The 18,101-nt window shown below is 35.4% G+C and overlaps 1 pseudogene; it reads left to right on the top strand.

Annotated features, from left to right (window-relative positions):
- The window catches only part of LOC149138242 (glyceraldehyde-3-phosphate dehydrogenase, cytosolic-like), a 144,110-nt pseudogene that overhangs the window by 84,570 nt on the left and 41,439 nt on the right, over nt 1–18,101 (top strand).

Raw genomic sequence — 18,101 nt, 5'->3', positions numbered from 1 at the left:
TTGTGTTGTACACCAGGTATAGGTGTATGTGTCATGATGTATATCAGGTGTAGGTGTATGCATTATGTGGTGTTGTACATTATGTGTGGATGTATGTGTTGTGATGTATAATGTGTATGTGTATGTCATTGAAGAAAAGAAAAAGGCACTACGTGTTTGCTGGGTGTGGCAACCAATCTAGTGTGTGTACAAAAAGGAAAAAGGAAAAAGGTAGAAGCGAAGGACCAATTAAAGGATAAGTATCAATATTTTATTTTAGTTTTATTATGCATGTGATCTATGATTTTGATTTATGATGATGGCATAATTTTTATGATTTTGATCTATGATGGTTGTGTTTTGAGCTAACCATATGTGATATGTTTGTCCATGATGATTTGGTCAAGAGTTGGTTTGGCTTGTTGTGACATGAAGTGAACATAAGTGCAAGTGTACCTTATTGATGAGCCACCAATGAGGTATGATTTGAATTTATTTGAATTTGTTTTGAATCTAATGGAAATTATGTGCTTGGTACAGGAAAGCATGGAAAATGCCCAGGTTTGGTGGTTGAAACTAACTGCAAGCATTAGTAGAAACAACAAAGGAATTGGAACATACAACAATATGTTGGTAAAACACTCCAGGAGTAGGGCCTTTGTGGGACACTGGTACTCAATAGTGTCCATTGATTTCCATGAGCATGATATGACCGATACGATGGTTTTGAGGTAGGGACATGCCTTGGTTTTTGGACCTTCCAATGCAAGGAAACCTTGCTAAGGGATGGATCACCCCGGATAGGGAATGCTGGGGAACTTGGAAAGTGAGTAACTGCATTGAAGGGGGTGATAAGATTGCTTGAGGGGCTATGTAGCACAGAAGGGAAGGTTGGGGAATGTATTTGATTTGGTCATTAGAATTTCTAGATAGAATCAAAAGAAAATTGGGAGTGTGCCCTGGAACAATGAGCTGGTAACTGTTCACTGAGAGGAAATGTGGCGCAAGATTGTGGCGTTGGACATTAGATGCAACTTTGACTTTGGCAGTGGATTCTGGACTTCCTTGGAAGGAGGTGAATGTTGGTACTACTTTTGAGGGTGGAGGTGTGAGCCTTTGGATTCCCTTTCTACAAATACAGGCATTGTATCCTTTTATTTGTTGGTCAAAGCATACAGGCATTGTAAATACTGTAACGAGTTGTGTTATAAAGCTCCAGTAAACGGTATATTTGTCATGTTTTAGCAGTGGTGATGGTAAATATTGCAACAAGTTGTGTTATAAAGCTCCAAGGGAAACATGTTTTGTTGACAATCTTGCTGGTTGTAGATGTCATTGAACACCGAGGATGGTGTTCCCCCAAGGGGGAGGGTTATGTAACAACCCTGGTTAAAAATTCATGTAAAAAAATATAAGACCAAGGTCATGGGACACATATTCCAAGCTGAATGTTGGGAAAAACATCCTAGTGGGTGTTCATTTTGGTTATTATGGCTAAAGGAAATTGGCAAAGGCTTTGGAAAGGCAAAGTGGCATTAATTGACATTTTATTTATGAAAATAATGGAAATTATGAGAAAAGGAAGGTGAAATATCACAGGTTGCATGCGAGGAGGAAAATGATGAAAATAGAAGCCTCATTAATAAAAAGGCTTCTGAAGATTAGTTGGTACCTTTTTGTCAGTTCAGTTTTGGAGCTCTCTCTCTATTCTCTCTCTCTCTCTCACTCTTGGACACTTAGAGCATTCTTGGAGCACTTTATTATTGAATCAAGGAAATTGAAGAAAGGACAAAGAATGTAAATTGAAGCAAAGATAAAGCAAGGAAGAACATGATCGAGTAGCGAAAATGGGATTACATGCAAGTATCAATTTTCATGTGATTTCCTTGTTAGATGTGGCATGAATGGTACATGCATGTGTGTTTTTGGTTCTCTTGATGTCATTGGAATGCGTTTTTCCAGGTGTGACAATGTTCTTCAGCCTTGCCTTGCCATTTCCAGATAGCCATGGTGTGGTGGGTTATATTGTATTTGGCTGAGCTGGATTATCAGATGGATTCGAAGCTGAGTGGGGTGGTCTCAGGATTATTCACAAGACCTAGGAATATCGGGATGGGATACACGGTAAAGCCTGGATGTGAACACTTCAATTGAGCCTAGGAATACCTTGACCGGTGAATGGAGGGATACACGGTAAATATCAGTAGTGAATACCCTTGATTGGGCTTATGAATCCCTTGACCAGTAATGGTGAGATACACGGTAAAGCCCAGAGGGTGGAGACCTCGAAGGCCTAGCAATCCCTTGATCGGTAATGGTAGAATACATGGTAAAGCCGAGAAGCTGAGATAGACAAATTCCTCACAATTTAGGTGGAGAGATTCAAAGGCATCCATGCTTGTTTATGGCCTAGTGATCCAGTGGGGATTACAATAAAGCCTAGTTCTATTGATGAGGGTTGAGGTGGTCTGGCCTCGAGAAGCCTGGTTGGTTTTGTTGTAAGTCTAATATTCATGCTTGGAATATGGCATAGGGATGATTAGTTAAAAGAAAGATTTGGTTCAGCCAATATATGGTCGGGTGGTTTGTTGAAGTCCTAGACCTGGTTGGTATATGCATTCATTAATAAGAGATATTTCTCATTGGTATTTAATGTGTAAATGTATTGGTTCATATGTGATTCTTATAGTTTTTATATCCTTGTTATTTCTATTGGTTATATGTTGGTTATGAGTATATTTTATGACAGACCTTATGTATGGCTCCTAACATATTTTGATTTGTAAATGAATGTACAATGAATACATGACCTAATAGATGATAATGCAACTATTGTGATAAGGCAACAATACTTGTTTATGAATCTTAGATAAGTATGAGACCCCTATGCTCATATATGTTGTTATGACATGTATCTTACATACTTGTGACATGTTTGACTAAATGTCTGCCATGGCTAGTAAGGTTCAAATCAAGTACTTGTACCAATGATTGCATTATTAGTCTTATTCCATTGTTAATTATCATTTATTAAAGTTTCATGAAGTTTTGGGTAGTGGTCCGAGTCTTGGCCCTGAAAAAGTGGCACAAAATCTGGGGTCGCTAGCTCAGAACTAGCAGAAAAATTCCACGGTCGCTGGCATGCCTTATTGTGGGAGTGACTGGAAAGCGTCAGTCAGATGCATGGCTTGTCATGAGAGTGGATGTGAGTCCAGATCAACGAACTATCAATTTTTCTTAGGGGTTGGTCATATGGAAGGGTTGGTTGTCTCTTACAGGCTCTGTAGCATGTGTGGAAGGTCAAATTGGTTTGGTTTTGTTAGTTCCACTTCCTTAAGTGTACATGGGGAGTTGAATCATATTATAGTAGCCTCTCGTCACATGTTTACCCAAACAAACTGGTTAACTTGGGTAAATGTGGGAGGAGGGTGTTACATTTATGCACTGTCATACCATTATCGTCACTTTCGTTGCAAAGTGTATCTAAAGTGTCACACATGGAGAAGATTATTGTTTTTCCATCACATAAAGGGGATCATGTTGTTTATGAGTGTTGAGTGTTCTATGTTGTGTCATCAATGGTTCTGAGTTTGTGATCATGTTCAAGTCCTACCTTGGTTTCATATTTGCCTTAGTAATCCCACACTTAGACAAATTTTGGAAGATTTCATGCTCGACCAACCTAAGATCACTTTGATCCTCTCAACTACGCATTGTGTAGTTGCAAGCCTCAACCTGCATCACTTGCCTCCTATAATTTTTCAATGCACTATCATTGCCTCAAAAACTGCGCATTGTGTAGTCATAGTGCTCAATCCCAACCTCCTGACCTCTAGAATTGCGCAATCCTGCCTCCCAGCTAGTCCCTTTCTACGCATTGTGCAATCCCAGTTTGTAGTCTAGCTTTCTGGCTCCTTGAGTTGTGAAATCAAACTTCCAAGTCTCCCTCCATAACTATGCATTTTGTAGTTACAGTGTGCAAAATTTCCTCAATGTGACCCTCAACCGCGTAATCCTGCCTCTTAGACCTCCAAAACTATTAATTTCATAGTTGGAAGCCTTAGTTCCCCACTCCTAACCTCTGGAACTATGCACTATGCAATCCTTGATCATTTTTCCTGGTCTAGTAGTATGTTCTAGGTCAGTCAATGATTCTCATGAAGAAAGTTAGACTAGGAGATTTCTGGAATGATGTTGTCTTGTCATGAGTAAATTTCACTTGCAAGTACTACATCTTGACATGATAGGATGATGCTCAGGAAGGAGGAGAAGGAGATCGTGCTAGAAGAAACTTGGGAATTTATAAAGATAAGATGACCATTGAACAAGAGGAACAAGGGAAAATATATTGCAACGTAAGCTACAAGACCAAGACCATAGTGAAGACTCCTTCTCTCCAACCCTTTTGGAGGAGGAAGAGGAAGACCATGTAGCATATTTCATGAAGACAAAAATATTGTAGTAAAAGGAGAATCTTGACATTGACACATAATCATTAACTCCATGCCATCAATGTCAAGTCATGTCTTGTCAAGGTGTTATTTCAAGAGTCATATGAGTCACCATGTGCCACATCATTTGTGGATGTAATTATGTAATTTCAATAAATGAGAAATTTAAAGTAAAGTGGAAGTCCAAGGGTCACCTATAGAATGTGAAAATTCATGTAGAAGTCAAGGATTCTCATGAGAATTCAAAAAGTCATATGGAAGCCCAAGAGTCATGAGGGGATATAAAGAGTCATTGGGGAGGTGGAGAGTCACCTCATTGGTTATATATTCAACCTCATAGCTCAAGAAAATGACTTTTCACCTTGGCTTCTCCTACTAGGCATTAGAGAGGAAGATATTTCTTTTGGAGAGAAAGTGGTGGATCTAACAATCTACTATTGAAGCTAGTGGTGTTTATTTTATCGATGTATCTTGGAACTTCACTTCATACTTGAATCTCATTGAGCCGACACACTGTAGGTCCTATCATTATTTATAGGATCATTTGATCATTACTGATGATTATTATATTTCAGATGTTGTAATTAATATTCCATGTTGTAAATTATTTCCAAAAAAAGGTCAAAACATTAAGAAAAATAAAAAAATATGCTTGCAAGTCGAAATGCAGATTAGAGGATAATTAAGTATGTTTAGATTAAATTAATCACATCATTTAAATGTGATTAAATAAATTGTAATAAGGCCTTGGTACTATAGCTTTGATTTTATTGTAGAGTTGAAAACGACAAATGGAGATTTGTCGTATGTGGTTAAATTACGCGCTCCAATCTGCCACTCGATCATCACTCTGCCAGATCAACAGCTGATACTGCTTTTCGGCCCCCCTTTCAATCCTACCGTTACCGGTGGGGGGGTTTCGAAAAGCAATTTCCTACCCACCGGGCCCACTGCTATGTGTCCCTCTTACGTTATTTCACACCCCCCTCCTCACTTACCATATACCACTCATAACCCCCTCCGAAAGTGGTTTTCGTCGCTCCTGCCATAATCCGCACTCCCGGTTATGTCTCCTTCTACCTCCACTCCTCTACTGACACGTATCTCCACCCGCCTCCACGTCATATGTACGTTTCATGGTTAGTTAAAACTATGTTTTTTTCCTATACAACACAATAATTTAAAACATAGTTTACAAACAACTGAGAACGAATTTTCAAAAACTGAAAGAGGTCTTTGTTTATAACATCCTCATGTATAAAACCTTTCTTAGTTTTCTAACAGCTGTTATGGTTTGGGAGATTGCAGACATATTTTCCTGAATTTTCCTATTTTCAGATAGTGTTTCAAATGTGGTTTTCGAGCCGGTGAAAATGAATTTTCAAAAAATGAAAGAGGTTTTTGTTTATAACATCCTCATGTACAAAAACCTCTCTCTGTTGTCTAACATCTATTATGGTTTGGGATATACAAAGATATCACCAGACCCTATTTTTCAGAATGTCGGGAGGAAAAACCTCAAAGACAGTTAGTGACATGGAGGCCACCTCATCAAATAAGAGTTGCTATCAAATTCGAATTTCTCTTCTTTGTCACCAGAAATCCACAAATATAGTTCCAAGTAGATTCATTAGTTTTGAATGTGCTATATTTCAGTTCTATTTGTGTAACATAGTTTGAGATATTTGTAACAAATCTTGATATTGGTTCAAGATATTTTAGTTTAGAATTTGTAAAAATACTTCATAATTTGAAGTAATAGATGTTGGGATTTGTACGGAGAAATACTACCATTCATTGTAAAGTTGTTCACTGAGTTCAAGTGACCTTTTGCGGTAATACAAGACAAGTTGTTTCAGGATTCTTGTGTCATATCTATTTGGTGAAGTGCATCTAATGTTTGTTTATTTTCTTTGTCTATCATGCTTATGTATTCTCTATTCTTAATTGTTAAACATAAAGTATAATAACATAATTTGTTTCTTAGCACTCTGTACACGGTGTTGACAATTCTAAATGTTTTCGTCTAATATCAAGTTAAAGAGTTCTTAATTGCTCTTTAGCTTCAATTGAATCTATTTCTCTTCTTCCACTTCATTTAATTTAAATCTAAAAGATCTAATAGTATGCCTACCTTGCCCTATTTCACTTAAGCTTGATACTTCTGCAAATTGATCACCCCAAGCTCTTTTGACTCCATTTCCTAATGGCCTTCCCTTTCTGTTCCAACCAAACCAATTCAAAAACCAAACTCTAAGCCCAATAACTAGCCTAAAATTATAATCAAAACAAAGTTAAATTTGACAGAGAGAGCCCTCTCTGAAGCTGGTAGGGCTAGATCCCAACTTCCAAAGTGGTTGGTAGTTAGCTCTGCGATTTTCTTTTACAACCTCAGAAATTACAGAGTGATAGGGGGGGCGAAAAGCACTATCGACCGTTGATCTGGCGGAGTGATGATCAGGTGGTAGATTCGAGCGTGTAATTTAACCACATACGACAAATCTCCATTTTTGGCCGACACGTTTTGAACCAATTGGTTCGAAACACATAAGCTAAAAATGGAGATTTGTTGTATGTGGTTAAATTACATACTCCAATTTATCTTATGTGATTTCTACCGAAATACTTTTCTTAATTCATTATGGATCATAGAAGCTTGAATAAAGAAAATCTCCATTTGTCATTTTCAACTCTACAACAAAATCAAAACTATAGTACCAAGTTCTTATTACAATTTATTTAATCACATTTAAATGATGTGATTAATTTAATCTAAACATACTTAATTATCCTCTAATGCTGCATTTCGACTTGCAAGCATATTTTTATTATTATTTTTCTTAAGGTTTTGACCTTTTTTGGGAAATAATTTGCAACATGGAATATTAATTAAAACATATAAAATATAATAATCATCAGTAATAATGAAATGATCCTATAAAAAATTATAGGACCCTAACATAGGCTCCAGCTAGGGATGGAATTCTCCTTGTGAGGTGCCAAGAACACCGTAGACTAGTAGCCTGATCCCAAAACCTGCAACCTGTTCTGCCATAAAATATATGCTACTGAAAAACTATCAAACTCAAATCAAAACCATTCCGGCACATTGAAATCTGAAATATACACTGAACTGAAAGTTGTAATTGCAATTTGAAACTGAAACTGGATAGAATGCTTGGAAAAATGCTCAAATCACTGAGCTTATTTTCACACTGCTACCTACCCTATACTGCTAAAAATCATGTTGATTCAAATAATACAAAAATTCCAATGAAGCCAATCAAGTAGTTGCTGAAACAAGTGGGCTGCTTGATTGTTTGTTAGCATAATCAAAAGGACAACTTGACTTTTTTTTCCATAAAATCATAGTTGTAGAATGCAATGGCAACTGCTGTTGGATTTGATCATGAAAACATGATTGAATACTTGAGCTGAAAAGAACCTCCATGTAGTTTTCTAGAGGATGAATAAGGGCATGATTAATTAGTTTACCTTGTAGGCCTTCATTGACCGATTGTGCATGGAATATTTCATCAACTGTATTCTCAAGGTTAAACCCTGATTCCAACTATTCAGTTTCATCCTTATGTTAACAAACAAAACTCACATCCCTCTGCAAATCAAAAGGCAATACAATCTCCTCTTATTTTGGAGAAGGAATTTTTTCCAAGAATTGTTTAGGATCTCGGAAATTATAGGACTGAATCTGAAAATCCAAAAGTTCAATATCCTTCTTGGATCTTTCAGTAACTAACTCAAGAAAACAAACTTTACTTCCAGGAGAAATTTTTCTCGATTTCAAACAATGAAACACAACAGTTGAAAATCTTCATCAATTTGAAAATTAGCTAATTTATCCCTGACTTCTTTTAAAACTTCACAAGATAGAGGATTTTCCACATACCCTGTCATATCGTTTAGCAAGAAATCTGATCAACTTGTAGTGGAGTTGCTAAGAATGCTCTAAAATCTGGATTATTTGATAGTGGAGTCACCCTAAAACTTTGGAGCTATGGATACTTTGAACATGGAGTTGCCAGGTGGATGATACAACCTTCTTGTGTAGGATCACTATCCACCATCAGTAATCAAATCTGGAACTTGATATGATTTTCTTAGGAACCTGAAATGTTTAGGTCCCCAGTATGGTTTCCACTATGTTATCACTCTGTAATTTCTGAGGTTGCAAAATAAAATCACAGAGGTAACTACCAACCACTTTGGAAGCTGGGATCTAGCCCTACCAGCTTCAGAGAGGGCTCTCTCTGTCAAATTTAACTTTGTTTTGATTAGAATTTTAGGCTAGTTATTGGGCCCAGAGTTTGGTTTTTAAATTGGTTTGGTTGGAACAACAAGGGAAGGCCATTGGGCAATGGAGTCAGAAGAGCTTGGGGTGATCAATTTGCAAAAGTATCAAGCTTAAGTGAAACAGGGCAAGGTAGGCATACTATTGGATCTTTTAGATTTAAATGAAATGAAGTGGAAGAAGAGAAATAGATTCAATTGAAGCTAAAGAGCAGTTAAGAATTATTTAACTTGATATCAGAGGAAAACATTTAGAATTGTCAACACTGAGTATAGAGTGCTAAGAAACAAATTATGTACTTATACTTTCTGTTTAACAATTAAGAATAGAGAATACATAAGCATGATAGACAAAGAAAATAAACAAAGAACAGTAGATGCACTTCACCAAATAGATATGACACAGGAATCCTGAAACAACTTGTCTTGTATTACTGCAAAAGGTCACTTGAACTCAATGAACAACTTTACAATGAATGGTAGTCTTTCTCATTACAAATCCCAACATCTATTACTTCAAATTATGAAGTATTTATACAAATTATAAACTAAAATATCTTGAAAAAATATCAAGATTTGTTACAAATATCTCAAACTGTGTTACAAAAATAGAACTGAAATATAGGACATTCAAAACTAATGAATCTACTTGGAACTATATTTGTGGATTGCTGGTGTCAAAGAAAAGCAATTCGAATTTGATAACAACTCTTATTTGATGAGGTGGCCTCCAAGTCACTAACTGTCTTTGAGCTTTTTCCTCTCGAAATTATGAAAAATAGGGTCTAGTGATCCCTTTGTATATCCAAAACCATAATAGATGTTATAAAACATAGAGAGGTTTTTGTAAATGAGAATCTTATAAACAAAAACCTCTTTCAGTTTTTGAAAATTCATTTCCACCTGCTAGAAACCTCATTTGAAAACACTGGCTAAAAACAAGAAAATTCGGGAAAATATGCCAACAAAGATTCATTCGAATCTCCCAAACCATAATAGTTGTTAGAAAATCGAGAGAGGTTTTTGTACGTGAGGATGATATAAACAAAAAATTATATTAGTTTTTATGAAAATTCATTCTCTGTTGTTTGTAAACCATGTTTTAAATTACTGTGTTGTATAGGAAAAAACATAGTTTTAATTGACCATGAAACACACATATGAAGTGGAGGCGAGAGGAGATACATGGAAGTAGGGGAGTGGATGTGGAAGGAGACATAACCAAGAGTGCGGATTATGGCAGAAGTAGTGAAAACCGCTTTTGGAGGGGGTTAGGAGTGGTATATGGTAAGTGAGGGTGGGGGGGTGCAGAATAAGGTAAGAGGGACACGTAGCAGTGGGCTCAACGGGGAGGAAACCGCTTTTCAGACCCCCCAGCCGCGACCGATAAAGGTAGGATGGAAAGGGGGGAGGGGGAAAAAGGTAATATTGGCCGTTGATCTGGCAGAGTGATGATCGGGTGGAAGATTGGAGCGCGTAATTTAACCACGTACGACAAATCTCCATTTGTCATTTTCAACTCTACAATAAAATTAAAGCTATATTACCAAGGCCTTATTACAATTTATTTAATCACATTTAAATTATGTGATTAATTTAATCTAAACATACTTAATTATCCTCTGATGTTGCATTTCGACTTGCAAGCATATTTTTTTATTGTTCTTAAGGTTTTGACCCTTTTTTGGAAATAATTTACAACATGGAATATTAATTACAACATCTGAAATATAATAATAATTAGTAATAATCAAACGATCTTATAAAAAATTATAGGACCCTAACACAAAATTTCATGCGTATATCACAAATGTTGTAATACTATTCTTTGAATGTTTGCATCATATGTTGTTGTTATTTTGTACTAAAGAAATTGAACTATTTCTGTGGCTGTTGGGTCGCCCAAATACCATCTTTTTACCAAACATTCACTTCACTTTTAAACCATATTTCTCTTTCCCATACCCTTACATTAAACTATTTTCATGATTACATCGGGTTTAGACCTATTATTTTCCAATGCATATGTTTTAGTGTTTTTGAGTGAATTTATGATTAAATTTTGGAAAAATAACATGTTTTCACTTATATATGGAAGTCAGATAAGTTTCATGATGTTTGTAGGTGTATTTGAAGACTTCAACAATGTTATATTTGACCACCAAGCCTCAAATTCGAATTTTTTCTTCAACCCCTTGAAGATTTAATGAAGGTTTGGGAGATTCCTTCAAGCATACTTTATGGAGAAGAATCATGGAACATTTGATAAGATTTCTTATCAAAGATATTAAATATTTGTGAGAGGATTTGTAGAGATGTTACTTGCTAAGTGTTAGCACATGGTTGTAACCACATAAGACATTTGTGTATCTAAAAAATTTGTTAGTTATCTCAATTTTATGTATAAATAGGATTGCCTCCTCCATTTCAAGAAAAGGACTCTTGGAGCATGTATCCAACTTATGATGGAATAGAATAAATCTTCATTTTGCATAAATTTCCATTCTATGGTTACTTAGATGTGTTATGATTTCTGTATGAGTTTTGGATGATTTTGGTTTAAAATCTAATTTGCGTACGAAAGGACAACAAAGGATTTAAGTTAAATTATCTTTCTATCAAATTATGAATCACAACTAAAAAATCATCCTTTTGCATTTCTTGAATTGTTTCTTGAATTCCAGTTTATGATTTGATGCAATGGTAATGTTGTTGGAGTAGAGTTGTGAGGAAGGAAAACCAGGACCTCCTAAGTTATGGGCCTCTTCTATTGCTTTCTACACATCAAAAAATGCTGCTCTTTAGTTTCTCTTCTTGAGGACAGTACTGTGGGGAAGGACAACTAGGACTTCCTAAGTTAGGAGCCTCTTCCTTCACTTACTGCATCTTGAATAAGAGACTTTGCTTATTTATGCATGTAGATCATTTTTTTATGGATTTACAGAATAGTTTCTCACTTGGATCTTAGGAGAATTGAGCTCACTCCAAATGGATCAATGAAGCATTTTATTTCATTACGACCAACTTTTCTTAGCTTAGAGACGATTGCCTACTCTTGCATATATTTTGTTGGCATCGTCACAAGCTTACGAGTATCCCCGTTGATAATTTAATGAAAGCAATTTAAGCAATTGAATTGCCCAACATTTTTGGCGTCGTTGCTGAGGATGGTGCTAAGGGATTAGGTATTAGGGATTTAATCCAGTGCTAGTGTTTTTCTTTGTTTTGATTCATGGAAAAGATAACTCATTTTGAAAGGATGACTTGGTGACAACGAGATCTTAGTAACACGGGGAAGTGTACATAGGATTTAGGTTTGAATCCCATTTTTAGCTACATATATAAAGCATGATAAATAGGATGCATAAATTTGAATCAATATTTGCACTATAAGAGTTTCAAACTAATCCAATTATGGACAGGAGATCTAGAATGATATTCAAGCATTTGGAGGAGAGCCAAGAGAATGATGACTACATTAAAGATTGGTTTCAAAAGGCGACTAAGGATTGGCCCATGTGGCAACATAATGCTTGTCCTCGGTGTTTACTTAACTATTCAAACATTTGACACCTTATCTGTGAGACAAGTTGCTGCCACATGACGACCAAGGATTGGCTCACATGGCAACACACCATTGGTATTTGCACAATCATTGCCCAATTGTCTGCCATGTCACTTTATCACGCCAGCCCACCAAGTCAATGTCCACATAAACATATGTAGTACGACGTGGCACCTTTTGAAGCTGACACTTGGCACTCCTTGGTGCTTCCACATGGCACCCATGCCTCCATTTTCACCATTTTGTTAAAACTTCAAACATCAATAACTTTCTTATACGACGTTCGTTTGAGGCGATTCAAACATTGTTGCAAAGATCTTGGCAAACTATACACGATGGGATAGGTTTAAATAACATTTGAGACAATAAAAAAATGGTCAATTTTTATGGATTTTACAACAATTGGACTTGAAAAACGCATTAAATCATTAAAAACATGTTTCTGATATGAATTTATTTTAACCTGGTTTTTGAATCGCTGAAATTCGATATCAAATGAAGAAGTGATCAATGAAACATTAACGGGTAGGCGAAGGTGCACCACTCCCTGGTAGGTAAAAGTGCATTTTATTTTTATTTATCATCCTAGAATTTGTTTTATTAGCACTAATTATGAATTTGTTACGTATATATCGTATGAAGAGGGACTGATCACCTCTCTCCTTCGATAATATTGCGTTTATTGTAGATTAATGCTAAGTTTTTACAGGTTCCGGGAAGATAAAAGAATACCAGTTTATGCACAAGTGATTTTCAAAGACCAATCTATTTTTCAAAAAGGAACATGAAGAAGTCAAGTCCATTTCAAATCACGTCCATAATACCATTGCTACTCATTCATTTTCCTCTTTCTAAGCTTACAGTCAATCCATAAATTTCCATCTTTCTATAGCATAAATTCAAATCATTTTTCCTTTTCAAGTTTTACACTTTCCTGCCTCACTTACATTTCATTCCTAACCCATGAATAAAGTCATTCAGCTCACTTACAATGTTGAGTTACCTCATTGTCCTTTTCCTTTTGAAAAATAAAACCTGCTTCATAAATGAAAATCTTTCATCTATGGTCCTCTAAATCATTACTTTATGCTCATGTTAGATGATGGGGGATTCATTAAGCCCTCATGCTAGCAAGTCTTGACCCATCGACTTCAACACATCATCTGGGTTTTAGACTAGAGCTATTTTTAGTACCTTGAGGCTTGCATGCCTTAATGGCAAGTTCTCTCGCCAATGAACATTGGGAATACATCAATGTCCCATGTTTTTCGGATCTTCTAGGTGACTCGACTTCAACTCATTTATTTGTACCTAGTAAGATGTACTTGGGCATCTTGACTCTCATTGACATTAATGGTGAGTAGTCTCGTGTTGGTTAACGACATTCATTAATGGTCGGTAATCCAACAATTTCTTTCTATGTTCGACATCAACAAAATTTATTCACATAGAAAAGAATTATGCCATGATGTGGATATGAATGAAGACTATATGGTTCCATGACATTTACAACAGATTGTAGCAGTGTTCCAATAAATCAAAATTTATCTCCAGAATTCAACACCAACAACTTAGTTCCAACAATAAGATGGTACAAATGTACCAATTTTAGATCTCATTCTATGTTCATACAACCAAGAAGATCAGATTGTTTCACTTCAAAGATCGATGATCCAACAGTAGCAGCCAAAAATATCCCAACCATACAAATATCTCTTATATGCATAGCTCAGAACCTTCTCAGGTAGGTGAAGGTATGTTGTTTTCCATTCTTTAATCAATAATTCCTTCAATGCTAAATACATGTATTCGGAAAATCTCCCTATTTGTCCTTTCACATCCTTCCCTATTTTATGTCATTCCAGGTCTTAATTATTTGCTACATTTTCCAACGATGGAAAAGACCTTCAGTTAGGGGGGATATTCATCATTCCTTATATTCATTACACTATTTGTCGATCCCATATTTCATAACCTCATATACTGTTCACCAACATGTTTTTCCCAATTGAAAGTTGTTGTTCTTATAAACACCTTGATTGACATCCATAATGCATCAATGGTTTTCATATGAAGCATACATTCCTAAGCAAAACTACCATGTGGAGGATGTTCCAAATAATTTTTGCAGCCATTGAAACATAAATTTTCAATAAGCTATCCATAATTTTGTGGTTGCCTATACATAGGCTATTTAAAGAGCATGTTTTGCACAACAATTTCAAGCAAATGAGGCTAAAAAGATTGAATGGTTGATGCACACATTACCGAATCATCATTTGGAATGTATTCATATGGTTGAATTTTCAAGATCATTCTTTGTTGTAGTAAGAAGAAGAGTAAAAAGGAAAGTGTTGTCACACAAGAACCAACACTTGCAATATTTATGGTTGTCACACAAGAACCAACCATAACAAAAAAATGTTGCTACACATCAGAAAAGAAGACTCCATTACACAGTTCAAGAAAGCCAATGCAAGGTTGCATGAGGACATGCAACACCTTTAGTTGGGGGGAATGTTGGGTCACCAAAATACCATATTTTTACCAAACTTTGACTTCGCTTTGACTTCACTTTTAAACCATATTTCTCTTTCCCATACCCTTACATTAAACTATTTTCATGATTACATCAGGTTTAGACCTATTATTTTCCAATGCATATGTTTTAGTGTTTTTGAGTGAATTTATGATTAAATTTTGGAAAAATAACATGTTTTCACTTATATATGGAAGTGGGATAAGTTTCATGATGTTTGTAGGTGTATTTGAAGACTTCAACAAAGTCATATTTGACCACCAAGCCTCAAATTCGAATTTTTTCTTCAACCCCTTGAAGATTTGATGACGATTTGGGAGATTCCTTCAAGAATATTTATGGAGAAGAATCATGGAACTTTTGATAAGATTTCTTATCAAAGATATTAGATATTTGTGAGAGGATTTGTAGAGATGTTACTTGCTAAGTGTTAGCACATGGTTGTAACCACATGAGACATTTGTGGATTTAGGAGAGATTTGTGGATCTCAAATATTTGTTAGTTATCTCAATTTTATGTATAAATAGGAGTGCCTCCTCCATTCCAAGAAAAGGACTCTTGGAGCATGTATCCAACTTATGATGGAATAGAATAAAGCTTCATTTTTCATAAATTTCCATTCTATAATTACTTAGATGTGTTATGATTTCTGTATGATTTTTGGATGATTTTGGTTTAAAATATAATTTGCGTATGAAAGGACAACCAAGGATTTAAGTTAAATTCTCTTTCTATCAAATTATGAATCACAACTAAAAAATCATCCTTTTGCATTTCTTGAATTCCAGTTTATGATTTGATGCAATGGTAATGTTGTTGGAGTAGAGTTGTGAGGAAGGAAAAACAGGACCTCCTAAGTTAGGGGCCTCTTCTCTTGCTTTCTACACATCAAAAACTACTGCTCTTTAGTTTCTTTTCTTGAGGACAATACTATGGGGAAGGACAAACTGGACCTCCTAAGTTAGGATCCTCTTCCTTCACTTACTACATCTTGAATCAGATACTTTGCTTATTTATGCATGTAGATCAAGTTTTTATGGATTTACGGAATAGTAATAGATCAATGAAGTATTTTATTTCATTACGACCAAGTTTTCGTAGCTTAGAGACAATTGCCTACTCCTGCATATATTTTGATGGCATTATCACAAGCTTACGAGTATTCTTGGTTGATAATTTAATGAAAGCAATTTAAGCAATTGAACTTCCCAAAAATGGCTCTGGTGCTTCTTATTGAATGCGTGTTGTAATTGTTTTAACGATCATTACTTCTGTGTGAACTATTTCTCTAGTTGATTAATGATTCTTTCATATATATGATCATGTGTCTTTATTAGATTAGTATGATTACTCTTCTCTTAAAGCCTCAATTTTGTTTCCTTCAAGTGAAATAACCTTGATATATTCTACAAATGAACATTTCACAAGGCATACTCACTTGTTCATTCAAAAGTACATGTACATTACTCTCTTCTGCTAACTATTGTAACCAAGGAAAATCCTTAAGAAAATGGCAGTCGGGCCTTATTTCCATAAGGGATCCTATACCAAATAGTGTGAAGTATAATTGGGACTTCACATCGGGGAAAGCCCCTTGCATGTTGGTAGGTTCTAGCACGGTCAACAAAACCATACAAAATGTAGAAAATATTGTAGATATCACCAATATTTTCTATGAAGAAACATGTATGAAGCTCAACATTGACAAGTCAACAATCTCCTATTCGAGACTCTTAAAGAATGAAAAAGATTTGTATTCAAATTCTTTCCTTTTCTAGGAATTTGTAATAGATGAGGGATTGGAGTACTTGGGCTTTCATTTGAAATCCAGTTGGTGTCAAAAAGGTGATTGAAAATGGCCAATAACCAAACTAGAGGAAATACTCAACATATCGTGCAATTGATGGCTCTCTAGAGGAGGTTAATTGGCTCTTGTCAAATTAGTCTTTGAAGCCATCCTTGTCTATTATATTTCCCTAGCATGTATTCCATAAGGAGTCCCATGAAAAATCAAATAGTTAAGTTTCAAGTTCATCGAGTCTATGGAGGTGGGAAAGAAAGGGATGGTTCTAGCCTCTTGGAAATAATTTATCATTTCAAAATCATAAGGTGGATGGGGCCTTTAGAACATATTCATTTTCTTAAAGTTCCTTTCAAATAAAAATGTGTGGAGACTAATATAAGGCTCTAGACTCTAGCACGTGCAATCAAATATAAGCATATTTCTCTTGTACTCGTAGAATAATGGGTCATGAAGTTAGTTCAACACTCTCATAACACAACAACAATATGAAGGGTGGTGGTTATGGCCTTCCCCTTGATAGGAAATTGGTTGGTTTGGAAATTTGGTAGAGGTAACAAAGTCCAAGTTGGCTTGGACCCTTGGGATTGGCAGTAATGATGCATATATGCTCCCAAACCATCTAGTTATGGATCTAAAAAGTCGGGGTTGCCATATTTTGAGACAAGTATACTAGGGAGTCAAAATTTGGATAGGACATGTTGACAACGAAAAGCTCCAAAATCTTCTCATGCAACACTTTTGAATCTTACAAGGCTATACGAGATAGGAAAGAATGTAACCCTGGGCTTAAAGCCTTGACTATTTACAAACAAATAGAGACCTTGATCTATGTATCTAGAAATCATTTTTTGATTCTATAAATTTTTTAGTTTCAAATATATCAAAGAAAAAAAACTCAAGATATTAAGAATAAGAAAATTGAAATTGCACATAAATAAATGAATGAATCTAACAATAGTAACTTTAAGGAAAAATAGGGTAAGTTTGAAAGAAATCAACAAATTTTATTATTAAAAGCCAACCTATGTCTTAACTAAAATTTGCTCTTACAAACCCTTGCGAGGGTTAGGATAAGAGGAATAATTTGGATGCCCAAATGTCAAAGAACCATTCAATGGAAACGAGGTGCCCAAAGAATGCTAGATCACTTCAAGTAGTCACTAAATCACATTAAAATCTAGAAGGAATTATACTAATAAATAACTCATAAATTTTGAATAGAATGACTAGAAAATTAAATTAAAATAATCAACCTTGAAGGACAAAATTATAAAAGGTGAAGCTTTCTTTTTTCACTATTGTCCCCTATTATCAACAAGACAGACTTAGTCCTGGAAAACTCAGAAATGATGAATATTATATTGAAGTTCTTGGTATCTTCGGAAGGTCTTATACATGAGCTTGTTGTCTTAGCATGTTGGATATAGTTGATTGTATTTCCAAGAGCTTTCTTG

This window comes from Pinus tabuliformis, chromosome X (genome assembly GCF_031772625.1).
Source record: "Pinus tabuliformis cultivar Carrire ecotype Pingquan chromosome X, CPIR1, whole genome shotgun sequence".
In the NCBI taxonomy this organism is placed as follows: Eukaryota; Viridiplantae; Streptophyta; class Pinopsida; order Pinales; family Pinaceae; genus Pinus; species Pinus tabuliformis.
This window is presented reverse-complemented; position numbering and strand designations above follow the sequence as displayed.